Genomic DNA, 16,145 nt, shown 5'->3' on the forward strand with positions numbered 1-16,145 from the left:
TAGACACAATGCAAAAAAAAAATATGAATTGGTTTGCAACGGTACTTAGAGTAGTGATTTGCTTTATTATACTAATGGATCTTACCGAGTTTTCTGTTGAAGTTTTGTGTGGATGAAGTGTTCGATGATCGAAAAGGTCTCGATGTGAGAAGAAGGAAGAGATGCAATAGCTCAAGATTGGGGATTCCCAAGGCACCCCAAGTAAATATTCAAGGAGACTCAAGCGTCTAAGCTTGGGGATGCCCCGGAAGGCATCCCCTCTTTCTTCAACAAGTATCGGTATGTTTTCGGATTCGTTTCGTTCATGTGATATGTGCAAATCTTGGAGCGTATTTTGCTTTAGTTTTCATTTTTATTTGATGCACCATGATGGTATGATATAGTCCTTGGTTGATTTATAGAATGCTCTTTGCACTTCACTTATATCTTTTGAGTATGGCTTTATAGAATGCTTCATGTGCTTCACTTATATCATTTGAAGTTTGGATTGCCTGTTTCTCTTTACTTAGAAAACCGCCATTTGTAGAATGCTCTTTTGCTTCACTTATATTTGTTAGAGCATGGGAATATCTTTTGTATAAAGAATTAAACTCTCTTGCTTCACTTATATCTATTTAGAGAGATGACAGGAATTGGTTATTCACATGGTTAGTCATAAAATCTTACATAAAACTTGTAGATCACTGAATATGATGTGTTTGATTCCTTGCAATAGTTTTGCGATATAAAGATGGTGATATTAGATTCATGCTAGTGGGTAGTTGTGGATTGTAGAAATACTTGTGTTGAGGTTTGTGATTCCCGTAGCATGCACGTATGGTGAACCGTTATGTAACGAAGTTGGAGCATGAGGTATTTATTGATTGTCTTCCTTATGAGTGGCGGTCGGGGACGAGCGATGGTCTTTTCCTACCAATCTATCCCCCTAGGAGCATGCGCGTAGTACTTTGTTTCGATGACTAATAGATTTTTGCAATAAGTATGTGAGTTCTTTATGACTAATGTTGAGTCCATGGATTATACGCACTCTCACCCTTACATCATTGCTAGCCTCTTCGGTACCGTGCATTTCCATTTCTCACCTCGAGAGTTGGTGCAAACTTCGCCGGTGCATCCAAACCCCGTGATATGATACGCTCTGTCACACATAAACCTCCTTATATCTTCCTCAAAACAGCCATCATACCTACCTATCATGGCATTTCCATAGCCATTCCGAGATATATTGACATGCAACTTCCATCATCATCATATACATGACTTGAGCATTTATTGTCATATTGCTTTGCATGATCGTAAGATAGCTAGCATGATATTTTCATGGCTTGTCCATTTTTTTATGTCATTGCTATGCTAGATCATTGCACATCCCGGTACACCGCCGGAGGCATTCATATAGAGTCATATCTTTGTTCTAGTATCGAGTTGTAATATCGAGTTGTAAGTAAATAAAAGTGTGATGATCATCATTATTAGAGCATTGCCCCAGTGAGGAAAGGATGATGGAGACTATGATTCCCCCACAAGTCGGCATGAGACTCCGGACGAAAAAAAAGGAAAAAAAGAAAGAAAAAAAGGCCCAAAAAATAAAAAATGAGAGAAAAAGAGAGAAGGGGCAATGTTACTATCCTTTTATCACACTTGTGCTTCAGAGTAGCACCATGTTCTTCATATAGAGAGTCTCTTGAGTTGCCACTTTCATATACTAGTGGGAATTTTCATTATAGAACTTGGCTTGTATATTCCAATGATGGGCTTCCTCAAAATGCCATATGTCTTCATGAGCAAGCAAGTTGGATGCACACCCACTTAGTTTCAGTTTGAGCTTTCATATACTTATAGGGGAGAATTCCTTATTTAACACCGTATCTAAATTTTATGCCCTATTTAACATCGACAAATATTTTTTTTCCTATCTAACAATGCGCCTAAATTTTATGCCTTTTATAACACTTTTGTCTATTTTGAGTTTAAATGACATCTGAAAAGACCATTTTACCCTCATGTGGAATGTTTCCTGTGTGCGTCGTGTGTGCTACTGCTGTGTTAGGATAATCATTGACTTGATTCGTGGAAAGTTGGTTGTATTTGTGCGTGCGGCCGGAGCGAACTGGACATGCATGTAGCAGGCTAGGAAATTAGCTGGTACATGCGTGAGTTAGTGCACGGATAGACTGCAAGTTAGTTAGTGCATGCGTGAGTTAAGTTGCTAGACGTGGTGGTCAGGTCATGCGTTGGTGTTGGCCGAGCATGTAGCTAGCTAGTGTGCTCCCGTGACTGTGTGTACGCTGTGTGTGGGGCTGTGGGCGTGCTGTTGCGTACGTCTGTGCTGCAAGTGTGTGTGCTGCTGACTATGTGTGCGCGCACGTGCGTGTGTATGTGTCCCACACACACATAGCACATGAGGGGTAAAATGGTCTTTTTAGGTGTCATTACAACTTAAAATGGGCAAAAGTGTCATAAAAGGCGCAAAATTTAGACTCGTTGTTAGATAAGGAAGAAAAAGTTTTTCAGTGTCAAATAAGGAAACGAAATTTAAGATAGTGTTATATAAGGAATTTTCTCTACTTATAGCTCTAGTGCATCCGTTGCATGGCAATCCCTACTCCTCACATTGACATCAATTGATGGGCATCTCCATAGCCCGTTGATTAGCCGCGTCGATGTGAGACTTTCTCCTTTTTGTCTTCTTCTACACAACCTCCACCATCATATTCTATTCCACCTATAGTGTTATGTCCATGGCTCACGCTCATGTATTGAGTGAAAGTTGAAAAGGTTTGAGAACGTCAAAAGTATGAAACAATTGCTTGGCTTGTCATCGAGGTTGTGCATGATGTGAATATTTTGTGTGAAGAAGATGGAGCATAGCCAGACTATATGATTTGTAGGGATAACTTTCTTTGGCCATATTATTTTGAAAAGACATGATTGCTTTATTAGTAGGCTTGAAGTATTATTGTTTTTATGTCAAATGATAGACTATTGCTTTGAATCACCTGTATCTTAATATTCATGCCATGATTAGATATGTGATCAAGATTATGCTAGGTATCATTCCACATCAAAAATTATCTTTTTTATCATTTACCTACTCGAGGACGAGCAGGAATTAAGCTTGGGGATGCTGATACGTCTCCGTCGTATCTATAATTTTTGATTGTTACATGCCAATATTATTCAACTTTCATATACTTTTTGGCAACTTTATATTGATCCAGTGCCCAGTGCCAGTTCCTATTTGTTGCATGTTTTATGTTTCGCAGAATATCCATATCAAACGGAATCCAAATGGGATAAAAAAGGATGGAGCTTATTTTTGGAATATTCGGAAAATCTGGGAGAAAGATCAACGCAAAACGGTGTCCAAGGTGGGCACGAGGTAGGGGGCGCGCCCCACCCCCTAGGGCGCGCCCCTGACCCTCGTGGTCCACCCGTAAGGCGGTTGATGCCCTTCTTCGGCCGCAAGAAAGCTATTTTTTGGTAAAAAATCACGGCGAAGGTTTCAGTACAATCGGAGTTACGGATCTCCATATATACCTGAAACGGCGAAAGGGCACCAGAGGAGAACGCAGAAACAGAGAGAGACAGAGAGACAGATCCAATCTCGTAGGGGCTCTCGCCCCTCCCACGCCATGGATGCCAAGGACCAGAGGGGAAACCCTTCTCCCATCTAGGGAGGAGGTCAAGGAAGAAGAAGACGAAGGGGCCCCCTCTCCCCTTCTCTTTCGGTGGCGTCGGAACACCGTCGTGGCCATCATCATCACCGCAATCTTCACCAACAACTTCACCGCCATCATCACCAACTCTTCCCCCCTCTATGCAGCGGTGTAACCTCTCTCTTACCCGCTGTAATCTCTACTTAAACATGGTGCTCAACGCTATATATTATTTCCCAATGATGTATGGCTATCCTATGATGTTTGAGTAGATCCGTTTTGTCCTATGGGCTATTTGATGATCAAGATTGGTTTGATTTGCATGTTTTATTATTGGTGCTGTCCTATGGTGCTCTCCGTGTCGCGCAAGCGTGAGGGATCCCCGTTGTAGGGTGTTGCAATACGTTCATGATTCGCTTATAGTGGGTTGCGTGAGTGACTGAAACACAAACCCGAGTAAGGGGGTTGTTTGCGTATGGGATAAAGAGGACTTGATACTTTAATGCTATGGTTGGGTTTTACCTTAATGATCTTTAGTAGTTGCGGATGCTTGCTAGAGTTCCAATCATAAGTGCATATGATCCAAGTAGATAAAGTATGTTAGCTTATGCCTCTCCCTCATATAAAATTGCAATAATGATTACCGGTCTAGTTATCGATTGCCTAGGGACAAATAACTTTCTCGTAACAACAAGCTCTTTACTAAAACTAATTTACTTGTGTCTTTATCTAAACAGCCCCTAATTTTTATTTACATGCTCTTTATTATCTTGCAAACCTATCCAACAACACCTACAAAGTGCTACTAGTTTCATACTTGTTCTAGGTAAAGCGGACGTCAAGCGTGCGTAGAGTTGTATCGGTGGTCGATAGAACTTGAGGGAATATTTGTTCTACCTTTAGCTCCTCGTTGGGTTTGACACTCTTACTTATTGAAAGAGGATACAATTGATCCCCTATACTTGTGGGTTATCAGAGGCTAAAGGGGCAGGTGGTTCCATCCAGGTAGTGATGGGCCTGGGTTCCCGACAGCCCCTGATGGTTACTTTGTGGCGGAGCGACATGGCAGGTTTCAACCACCTAGGAGACAGGTGGGCCTGGTCCCTAGTCCGCGTCTGCAGTAACTTCAAAATAGCACGCTTAACGAGATTTGGATATTTGATCTGAGTCTGGCCACTGGCCTATACGCACTAACCAACTACACGGGAATACTTATGGGCACTCGAAGTCATGGCATCAGTCGAAGCCTTCTTGACGTCAGCGACTGAGTGGCGCGCGCCGGATTGGATCGGAACGCCTGCTCTTATATTAGGGAGGCTAGGTTTGCTTCCGGCCGCCCTCGCAACGTGTAGGTGTGCAATGGGTGATGGGCCCAGACCCCTGCGCGCTTAGGATTTAGACCGGCGTGCTGACCTCTCTGTTGAGCCTAGGTAGGGCTACGACGTGTTGATCTTCTGAAGCTAGACATGATCTAGGAAAGTGTGTCCGGCTAGAGGGATCGAGCATATTGGGTAATGTGGTGCACCCCTGTAGGGAAGTTTATCTATTCGAATAGCCATGTCCCTCGGTAAAAGGACGACCTGGAGTTGTATTCTGACCTTATGACAACTAGAACCGGATACTTAATAAAACACACCTCTTACAAGTTCCAGATACAACCCAGTGATCGCTTTCCCACAGGGCGACGAGGGGAGGATCGCCGGGTAGGATTATGCTATGCGGTGTTCCTTGATGTTGCTCTTACTACTCTCTTCTACATGCTTCAAGATGCAGGCTGTCAGAAGTGTAGTCTTCGATAGGACTAGCTATCCCCCTCTTATTCTGGCATTCTGCAGTTCAGTCCATAGATACTACCCATTTCATTGATACCATTGCATATATAGTGTAGATCCTTGCTTGCGAGTACTTTGGATGAGTACTCACGATTGCTTTGCTCCCCCTTTTCCTTTCTTCTCGGATGCCGTAACCAGATGCTGGAACCCTGGAGCCAGATGCCACCTTCGACGACTCCTACAACACCGAGGGTGCCTACTACTACGTGCAGGCCGACGACGACCAGGAGTAGTTAGGAGGATCCCAGGCAGGAGGCCTACGCCTCTTTCAATCTGTATCCCAGTTTGTGCTAGCCATTTTATGGCGCCTTGTCTAACTTATTTCTGTACTCAGATATTGTTGCTTCCGCTAACTCGTCTATGATCGAGCACTTGTATTCGAGCCTCGATGCCCCTGGCTTGTAATATGATGCTTGTATGACTTATTTGTGTTTAGAGTTGTGTTGTGATATCTTCTCGTGAGTCCCTGATCTCGATCATGCACATTTGCGTGTGTGATTAGTATATGATTGGATCGGGGGCGTCACAATATATGTGCCTAGATCTTTCCTCACCAAATGATGCTTGCCAAAAGAGAAAAATAAAAATGAATAGAGAGAAAAACTTTGACTCTTTGCATAAAAGTAAATACTGAAAAGTAAAAGATAGGCCCTTCGTAGAGGGAAGCAGAGGTTGCCATGCGCTTATTTATTTGTATGCTCAACCCCTTAGTGCAAAAGAACGTCACATTATATTACCCCTTATGATAGCAACCTTTATTATGCAGTCTGTCCCTTTTATTCTTTGCCATCACAAGTTCATACAATGCTCAATTTTCTCTTACACTAAATGATCTAACACTTTTAGAAGCAAACTTTATTGCCTTATTGCACCAATGACAACTTACTTTAAGGATCTTGCTCAATCCTTAGTTAGGTATGGTGGACTCTTGAAGATAAGATTTGGGTTTAAGGGTTTTTGGATGCACAAGTAGTATCTCTACTTGGTGTGGAATTTTTGGCTAGCAAAGATGGGGGGCAAGCACCACATGTTGAAGGATCTATGACAATATAACTTATATGTGAATATGAACAAACATAAACCATTACGTTGTCTTCCTTGTCCAATGTCAACAATTTTGGCATATAATATTTTGATGGGGGCTCACAATCACAAAAGATTTCCAAGATAGTATATTTGCATGTGAAAGTTCTCTTCCTTATACTAATTATACATGAATTGCTTGCATGACCAAGATTGTGATTGTCAAGCTTCAAAAGATTTCACTTTCTAAACCCAATGTGAAGCTACCACTAGGCATGATATAATTTCAACTTCATGATATCCAATTCATTCAAATATTTACTCATAGGATATAAGTGAAGCACAAGAGTAAATGACAAGCTACTCCAAAAAGATATAAGTGAAGATCAAGCGAATAGTTATGTAAATGGGTAGCTATTTGAGGACTCTCTCTTATTTAAAAGTTTTAGATCTAAGTATTTTACTAAACAGCAAGCCAAACAAAACAAAATAACATTCCAAGCATAGCACAACTCATGTGAAGAAGCAAAAACTTAGGCTCAACCGATACTAACCGATAATTGTTGAAGAAGAAAGGTGGGATGCATACTGGGGCATCTCCAAGCTTAGATGCTTGAGACTTATTGAAATATTATCTTGGGGTGCCTTTGGCATCCCCAATCTTGAGCTTTTGTGTCTCCTTAATTCCTCTCATATCACGGTTTTCCTAAATCTCAAAAACTTCATCCAGACAAAAATCAACAAGAACTCGTGAGATAAGTTAGTATAAATCAATGCAAAACCTTATCATTCTCTACTGTAGAAAATCACTAAAATTATTGTTCAACATTGTATACTAAATGCCTCTGCATATTTAATACTCCTATCCTCAAATAGAATCATTGAACAAGCAAACATGACAGCAATCTGCCAAAACAGTACAGTCTGTAAAGAATGCAAGAGTATCAATACTTCTTAAACTAAAAAGATTATGAATATTTACCGCACTGTAGAAAATTTATTAGAGCTTATTTTGCAAAAAGTTTCAACATTTTATCACATTCTGACTTTTCTAGGGATTTTTTGCAACAACGATAAACTTTCTGTTTTCAAACAGCAACATGTAGACTTGCAAAATAAGCATGGCAAAGGCTATACTTGACATTTTTATTGAAATAAAAGATGCAAAAAATTATTCTAAATAACAGCAAGCAAATCCTAACAAAATAAAATGACGCTCCAAGTAAAACTCATATCATGTGACGAATGAAAACATAGCTCCAAATGAGGTTACCGATAATGTTGGAGACGAAAGAGGGATGCCTTCCGGGGCATCCCCAAGCTTAGTTGCTTGGATCTTCCTTCGATATTAACTTGGGGTGCCTTGGCAATCCCCAAGCTTAGGGTCTTGTCACTCCTTATTCTCCTCATATCGACATCTCACCCAAAACTTGAAAACTTCAATCACACAAAATTTGGCGGAACTTCATGAGATAGGTTAGTATGATAAAGAGCAAACCATTTCACTTTGGTACTGTCAAAGAAAAGATTCATAATTGTTCTCACACAATTCTTACTGCATCATATAATTTCCACAATTTATATTGAGCAATATAAGCCATAGAAACTAGAAAACAAGCAAACTATGCATTGAAAACAGAATCTATCAAAAACAGAACAGTCTATAGTAATCTGTACTCCACTCAGTTTGGCGAAGAGATGGTAATAAAAGTGTAGTAATGATAGTAGATATTGGTTTTTGTAATAGTAACAATAAAAAACAACAAGGTAGCAAGTAACAAAAGTGAGCACAAACGGTATTGCAATGCTTGAAAATGAGGCCTAGGGTTTGTACTTTCCCTAGTGCAATCTCTCAACAATGCTAATGTAATTGGATCATATAACCATCCCTCAAATTGCGATGAAGAATCACTCCAAAGTTCCTGATACATCTCCAACGTATCTATAATTTATGAAGTATTCATGCTATTATATTATTTGTTTTGGATGTCTATGGGCTTTATTAGACACTTTTATATTATTTTTGGGACTAACCTATTAACCCAGAGCCCAGTGCCAGTTTCTGTTTTTTCCTTATTTTAGAGTATCGCAGAAAAGGAAAATCAAACGGAATCCAATTGACCTGAAACTTCACGGAACTTATTTTTGGACCAGAAGAAGCCCACGGAGTATCGGAGTTGGGCCAGGAGAGTCTCGGGCTGCCCACGAGGGTGGGGGCACGCCCACCCCCCTGGGTGCGCCCCCTGCCTCGTGGATAGCTCGGAGGTCCACCGACGTCCTTCTTCCTCTCATATATACCCATATACCCTAAAAACTTCGGGGAACAGAATAGATCGGGAGTTCCGCCGCCAGAAGCCTCCGTAGCCACCGAAAACCAATCTAGACTCGTTCCTGCACCCTGTCGGAGGGGGGAATCCCTCTCTAGTGGCCATCTTCATCATCCCGGTGCTCTCCATGACGAGGAGGGAGTAGTTCTCCCTCGGGGCTGAGGGTATGTACCAGTAGCTATGTGTTTGATCTCTCTCCCTCTCTCTCGTTTTCTTGAGGTGGCACGATCTTGATGTATCACGAGCTTTGCTATTATAGTTGGATCTTATGATGTTTCTCCCCCCTCTACTCTCTTGTAATGAATTGAGTTTTCTCTTTGAAGTTATCTTATCTGATTGAGTCTTTAAGGATTTGAGAACACTTGGTGTATGTCTTGCGTGGGATACCCGTGGTGACAATGGGGTATTCTATTGATCCACTTGATGTATGTTTTGGTGATCAACTTGCGGGTTCCGTGACCTTGGGAATCTATGCATAGGGGTTGACACACGTTTTCGTCTTGACTCTCCGGTAGAAACTTTGGGGCACTCTTTGAGGTTCTATGTGTTGGTTGAATAGATGAATCTGAGATTGTGTGACGCATATAGTATAATCATACCCACGGATACTTGAGGTGACATTGGAGTATCTAGGTGACATTAGGGTTTTGGTTGATTTGTGTCTTAAGGTGTTATTCTAGTACAAACTCTAGGGTTGTTTGTGACACTTATAGGAATAGCCCAACGGATTGATTGGAAAGAATAACTTTGAGGTGGTTTCGTACCCTACCATAATCTCTTCGTTTGTTCTCCGCTATTAGTGACTTTGGAGTGACTCTTTGTTGCATGTTGAGGGATAGTTATGTGATCCAATTATGTTATTATTGTTGAGAGAACTTGCACTAGTGAAAGTATGAACCCTAGGCCTTGTTTCCTAGCATTGCAATACCATTTATGCTCACTTTTACCATTAGTTACCTTGCTGTTTTTATATTTTCAGATTACAAAAACCTTTACCTACTATCCATATTGCACTTGTACCACCATCTCTTCATCGAACTAGTGCACCTATACAATTTACCATTGTATTGGGTGTGTTCGGGACACAAGAGACTCTTTGTTATTTGCTTGCAGGGTTGCTTGAGAGAGACCATCTTCATCCTACGCCTCCCATGGATTGATAAACCTTAGGTCATCCACTTGAGGGAAATTTGCTACTGTCCTACAAACCTCTGCACTTGGAGGTCCAACAACGTCTACATGGAGAAGGTTGTGTAGTAGACATCAAGCTCTTTTTTGGCGTCGTTGCAGGGGGGGTTAGCGCTTGAAGGTATATCTTTAGATCTTGCAATTGAGTCTTTTAGTTTCTTGTTTTATCACTAGTTTAGTCTATAAAAGAAAACTACAAAAAATGGAATTGAGTTTGTCTCATATGCTTCATCTTTTTAATATCTTTCGTGAGAATGATGGAAAGGAAAATTGTGCTCAAGTTCTAGGAGAAGAAATCTATAAAATGTTTGGCACTAGATCTCTGAATGATGATCATGATTGCAATGTTGATAGTATGAATTCCTTGAATATCCATGATGCTAATGATATGCAAAGCCACAAGCTTGGGGAAGCTATGTTTGATGAAGATGATATTTTTAGTCCCCCATGTTTTGATGAGAAAATTTATTATGATGAAAGCATGCCTCCTATTTATGATGATTATATTTATGAAAGTGGATTTGGAGAGGTCATGACTTTATTTTGTGATGAATCCACTATTTCGGAAGAGGTTCCAATTGATTATGAGAACAAAGTTGCTATCTATGATGATTATTGTGATGACTTGTATGCTATAAAGAATAATGATATCCATGAAACTTGTCATCATGATTTTTACTTTCAATTGGATTATGCCTCACATGATAGTTATCTTGTTGAGTTTGCTCCCACTACTATTCATGAGAAGAAATTTGCTTAATGTGGATAGTAATAAAAATTATATGCTTGTAGATCATGAAAAGAATGCTTTATGTGATAGTTATTTTGTTTAATTCATTCATGATGCTACTTAAAATCATTATGATGGAGGAATATATGCTTGTAGGAATTGCAATAATATCAAGTTTCCTCTCTATGTGCTTAAAATTTTGAAGTTATGCTTGTTTTACCTTCCTATGCAAGTTGATTATCGTTCCCATAAGTTGTTTGCTCACAAAATCCCTATGCATAGGAAGTGGGTTAGACTTAAATGTTCTATTCATATTCTTAATGATGCTCTCTTTATGTTTCAATTCTTATCTTTTATGTGAGCATCATTGAAATCATCATGCCTAGCTAGGGGCGTTAAACGATAGCGCTTGTTGGGAGGCAACCCAACTTTATTTTTTCCTTGCTTTTTGTTCCTGTTTAGTAATAAATATTTCATCTAGCCTCTGTTATGGTTGTGTTTTTTGTGTTTAATTAGTGTTTGTGCCAAGTAGAACCTTTGGGAAGACTTGGGGAAAGTCTTTGCGATCATGCTGTAAAAAACAGAAACTTTAGCGCTCACGAGAATTGCTGCCAGTTTTTATTGGAGAGTGCTATTTAGTTAATTATTTTTTCATATGATTAATAGATAAATTCCTCAGGTCCACCAATTTATTTGAGAATTTTATGAGTTCCATAAGTGGTCGAAACCTACAGATTACTACAGACTGTTCTGTTTTTGACAGATTCTGTTTTCATCATGTTGTTTGCTTATTTTGATGAATCTATGAGTAGTATCGGAGGGTATGAACCATAGAGAAGTTGTAATACAGTATATATTACACCAATATCAATTTAGAATGAGTTCATTACAGTACCTTATGATGGTGATTTGCTTTCTTATACTAATGGAGCTTACGAGTTTTCTGTTAACTTTTGTGTTGTGAAGTTTTCAAGTTTTGGGTAAAGATTCGGTGGACTATGGAATAAGGAGTGGCAAGAGCCTAAGCTTGGGGATGAACAAGGCACCCCATGGTAATATTCAAGGACAACCAAGAGCCTAAGCTTGGGGATGCCCGGAAGGCATCCCCTCTTTCGTCTTCGTTCATCGGTAACTTTACTTGGAGCTATATTTTTATTCACCACATGATATGTGTTTTGCTTGAAGCGTCAATTTATTTTGTTAGGATTTGCTTGCTGTTATTTATAACAATGTTTTGCATCTCTTATTTCAATAAAACTGGCATTGGTAGCCTTCACTATGCCTATTTTACAAGTCTTCATGTTGCTGTTTGAAAACAGAAAGTTTACCGCTGTTGCAAAAATTCCCTAGAAAAGTCAGAATGTGATAAAATGTTGAAACCTTTTTCATATTAAGCTCTGATAAATTTACTACAGTGGGAATTTTATTTCATAATTTTTGGAGTTATGGAAGTATGGATCTTTCTGCACTCTTTACAGACTGTCCTGTTTAGGCAGATTGCTGTTATGTTTGCTTCTTTAATGATTCTATTTGAGGATAGGACTATTAAATATGCAGAGGCATTTAGTATTCAATGTTTAATAATAATTTTAGTGATTTGCTACAGTAGAGTATGATAAGGTTTTTGCAATGGTTTATACTAACTTATCTCACGAGTCCTTGTTGAGTTTTGTCTGGATGAAGCTTTTGAGATTTAGGGAGACCGTGATATGAGAGGAATTAAGGAGACACAAAAGCTCAAGCTTGGGGATGCCCAAGGCATCCCAAGATAATATTTCAAGAAGCCTCAAGCGTCTAAGCTTGGGTATGCCCCGGTTGGCATCCCACCTTTCTTCTTCAACAACTATCGGTTAGTTTCGGTTGATCCTAAGTTTTTGCTTCTTCACATAATGTTTGCCATTCTTAGAATGACATTTTATTTTGCTTTGATTGTTGTTTGAATAAAATATCAATATATAAAATTATTAAATGAGAGAGAGTCTTCACATAGCTACATAATTATTTAACTACTCATTGATCTTCACTTATATCTTTTTGGAGTAGTTTGGCATTTACTCGTGTGCTTCACTTATATCCTATGAGTAAATAGTTGAATGAGCGAATATCATCAATCTGGAATTATATATGTTTCATATGCTTATCCCATGGGGAGTAATGACTTCACATATAAGAAGTAGATGTGGTAAATTTATTGAAGGTTAGCAAACATTGTATTGGTCACTTGAACAATTCATGAAAGAATATTGAAGGAAGAGAGATCTCACATATAAATATACTATCTTGGACATCTTTTGTTGTTGTGAGCACTCATTAAAATATGACATGCTAAAAGGTTGATGTTGGACAAGGAAGACAACGTAATGGGTTATGTTTTCTTATATCTGAAATAAAGTATATTGTCATGGATCATCCAACATGTTGAGTTTTCCTTTCCCCCTCATGCTAGCCAAATTCTTTGCACCAAGTAGAGATACTACTTGTGCTTCCAAACATCCCTTAAACCAGTATTGCCATGAGAGTTCACCATACCTACCTATGGATTGAGTAAGATCCTTCAAGTAAGTTGTCATTGGTGCATGCAATAAAAATTGCTCTCTAAATATGTATGATCTTTTAGTGTGGAGAAAATAAGCTTTATATGATCTTGTGATATGGAAGCAATAAAAGCGATGGACTGCATAATAAAGGTCCCTATCATAGGGGACAATAAAGTGACCGTTCTTTTGCATTAAAATTTTATGCATCCAACTATAAAAGTTCATGACAACCTTTGCTTCCCTCTGCGAAGGGCCTATCTTTACTTTTATCTTCTACCCTTATGCAAGAGTCATGGTGATCTTCACCTTTCCTTTTTACATTTTATCCTTTGGCAAGCACATTGTGTTGGAAAGATTCTGATATATATATATCCAATTAGATGTAAGGCTTCATGAACTATTATTGTTGACATTACCCTTGAGGTAAAAGGTTGGGAGGCGAATCTATAAGCCCCTATCTTTCTCTGTGCCTGATTAAAACTTTGAACCCATAAATATCGCGTGAGTGTTAGCAATTGTGAAAGACTACATGATAGTTGAGTATGTGGGGTTTGCTAAATCAAAGCTCTGACATAGACTCTTCCTGGAAATAAGATGATTGTAATTGTTTGATGACTGATAACACGGTTTGTTAGTTTTCAAGAAAGTTTATGATCTATACTTTAACATGTGAATAGTTTGTTACTTGATCATGAGAAGCTTTATGAGATGAGCTATTGTTATGATATATAATGATGCTAGAAAAGGTGATTGAAATTATCATTGATCAAACTTGTGCACCTGCTAGCATTCACACTTCATAAATTATTTATTTTATCATTTACCTACTCGAGGACGAGCAGGAATTAAGCTTGGGGATGCTGATACGTCTCCAACGTATCTATAATTTATGAAATATTCATGCTATTATATTATCTGTTTTGGATGTTTATGGGCTTTATTAGACACTTTTATACTATTTTTGGGACTAACCTATTAACCCAGAGCCCAGTGCCAGTTTCTATTTTTTCCTTGTTTTAGAGTATCACAGAAAAGGAAAATCAAACGTAGTCCAATTGACCTGAAACTTCACGGAACTTATTTTTGGACCAGAAGAAGCCCACGGAGTATCGGAGTTGGACCAGAAGAAGCCCACGGAGTATCGGAGTTGGACCACGTGGACAGCCCGAAGGTCCACCGACGTACTTCTTCCTCCCATACATACCCATATACCCTAAAAACTTCGGGGAGCAGAATAGATCGGGAGTTCCGTCACCAGAAGCCTCCGTAGCCACCGAAAACCAATCTAGACCCATTCTGGCACCCTGCCGGACGGGGGGATCCCTCTCCGGTGGCCATCTTCATCATCCCAGTGCTCTCCATGATGAGGAGGGAGTAGTTCTCCCTCGGGGCTGAGGGTATGTACCAGTAGCTATGTGTTTGATCTCTCTCTCTCTCGTTTTCTTGAGGTGGCACGATCTTGATGTATCGCGAGCTTTGCTATTATAGTTGGATCTTATGATGTTTCTCCCCCCTCTACTCTCTTGTAATGAATTGAGTTTTCCCTTTGAAGTTATCTTATCGGATTGAGTCTTTAAGGATTTGAGAACACTTGATGTATGTCTTGCGTGGGATACCCGTGGTGACAATGGGGTATTCTATTGATCCACTTGATGTATGTTTTGGTGATCAACTTGCGAGTTCCGTGACCTTGGAAATCTATGCATAGGGGTTGGCACACGTTTTCGTCTTGACTCTCCGGTAGAAACTTTGGGGCACTCTTTGAGGTTCTATGTGTTGGTTGAATAGATGAATCTGAGATTGTGTGACGCATATCGTATAATCATACCCACAGATACTTGAGGTGACATTAGGGTTTTGGTTGATTTGTGTCTTAAGGTGTTATTCTAGTACAAACTCTAGGGTTGTTTGTGACACTTATAGGAATAGCCCAACGGATTGATTGGAAAGAATAACTTTGAGGTGGTTTCGTACCCTACCATAATCTCTTCGTTTGTTCTCCGCTATTAGTGACTTTGGAGTGACTCTTTGTTGCATGTTGAGGGATATTTATGTGATCCAATTATGTTATTATTGTTGAGAGAACTTGCACTAGTGAAAGTATGAACCCTAGGCCTTGTTTCCTAGCATTGCAATATCGTTTATGCTCACTTTTACCATTAGTTACCTTGCTGTTTTTATATTTTCAGATTACAAAAACCTTTACCTACTATCCATATTGCACTTGTACCACCATCTCTTCGCCGAACTAGTGCACCTATACAATTTACCATTGTATTGGGTGTGTTGGGGACACAAGAGACTCTTTGTTATTTGGTTGCAGGGTTGCTTGAGAGAGACCATCTTCCTCCTACGCCTCCCACGGATTGATAAACCTTAGGTCATCCACTTGAGGGAAATTTGCTACCATCCTACAAACCTCTGCACTTGGAGGCCCAACAACGTCTACAAGGAGAAGGTTGTGTAGTAGACATCAGTTCCTATCTAGCGGAGAACATAAATTGTTTGTAGCTATTCTTTCTGGTCGATCTACCCAAGAGTTTGTACTAAAATAACACCAAGTTATTCTTTCTGATCGATCTATCAAGAGTCCGTACTAAAATAACACCAAGTTATTCTTTCCGATCGATCTACCAAGAGTTCGTACTAAAATAACACCAAAGCAAATTCAGATTTATAATACTCGGTCCAACACAAAGAACCTCAAAGAGTGCCCCAAGATTTCTACCGGAGAAGCAAAGACGAAAACGTGCATCAACCCCTATGCATAGATTACCCCAATGTCACCTCGGGAATCCGCGAGTTGAGTGCCAAAACATATATCAAGTGAATCAATATAATACTCCATT

This window comes from Triticum urartu, chromosome 5 (genome assembly GCF_003073215.2).
Source record: "Triticum urartu cultivar G1812 chromosome 5, Tu2.1, whole genome shotgun sequence".
Classification (NCBI taxonomy): domain Eukaryota; kingdom Viridiplantae; phylum Streptophyta; class Magnoliopsida; order Poales; family Poaceae; genus Triticum; species Triticum urartu.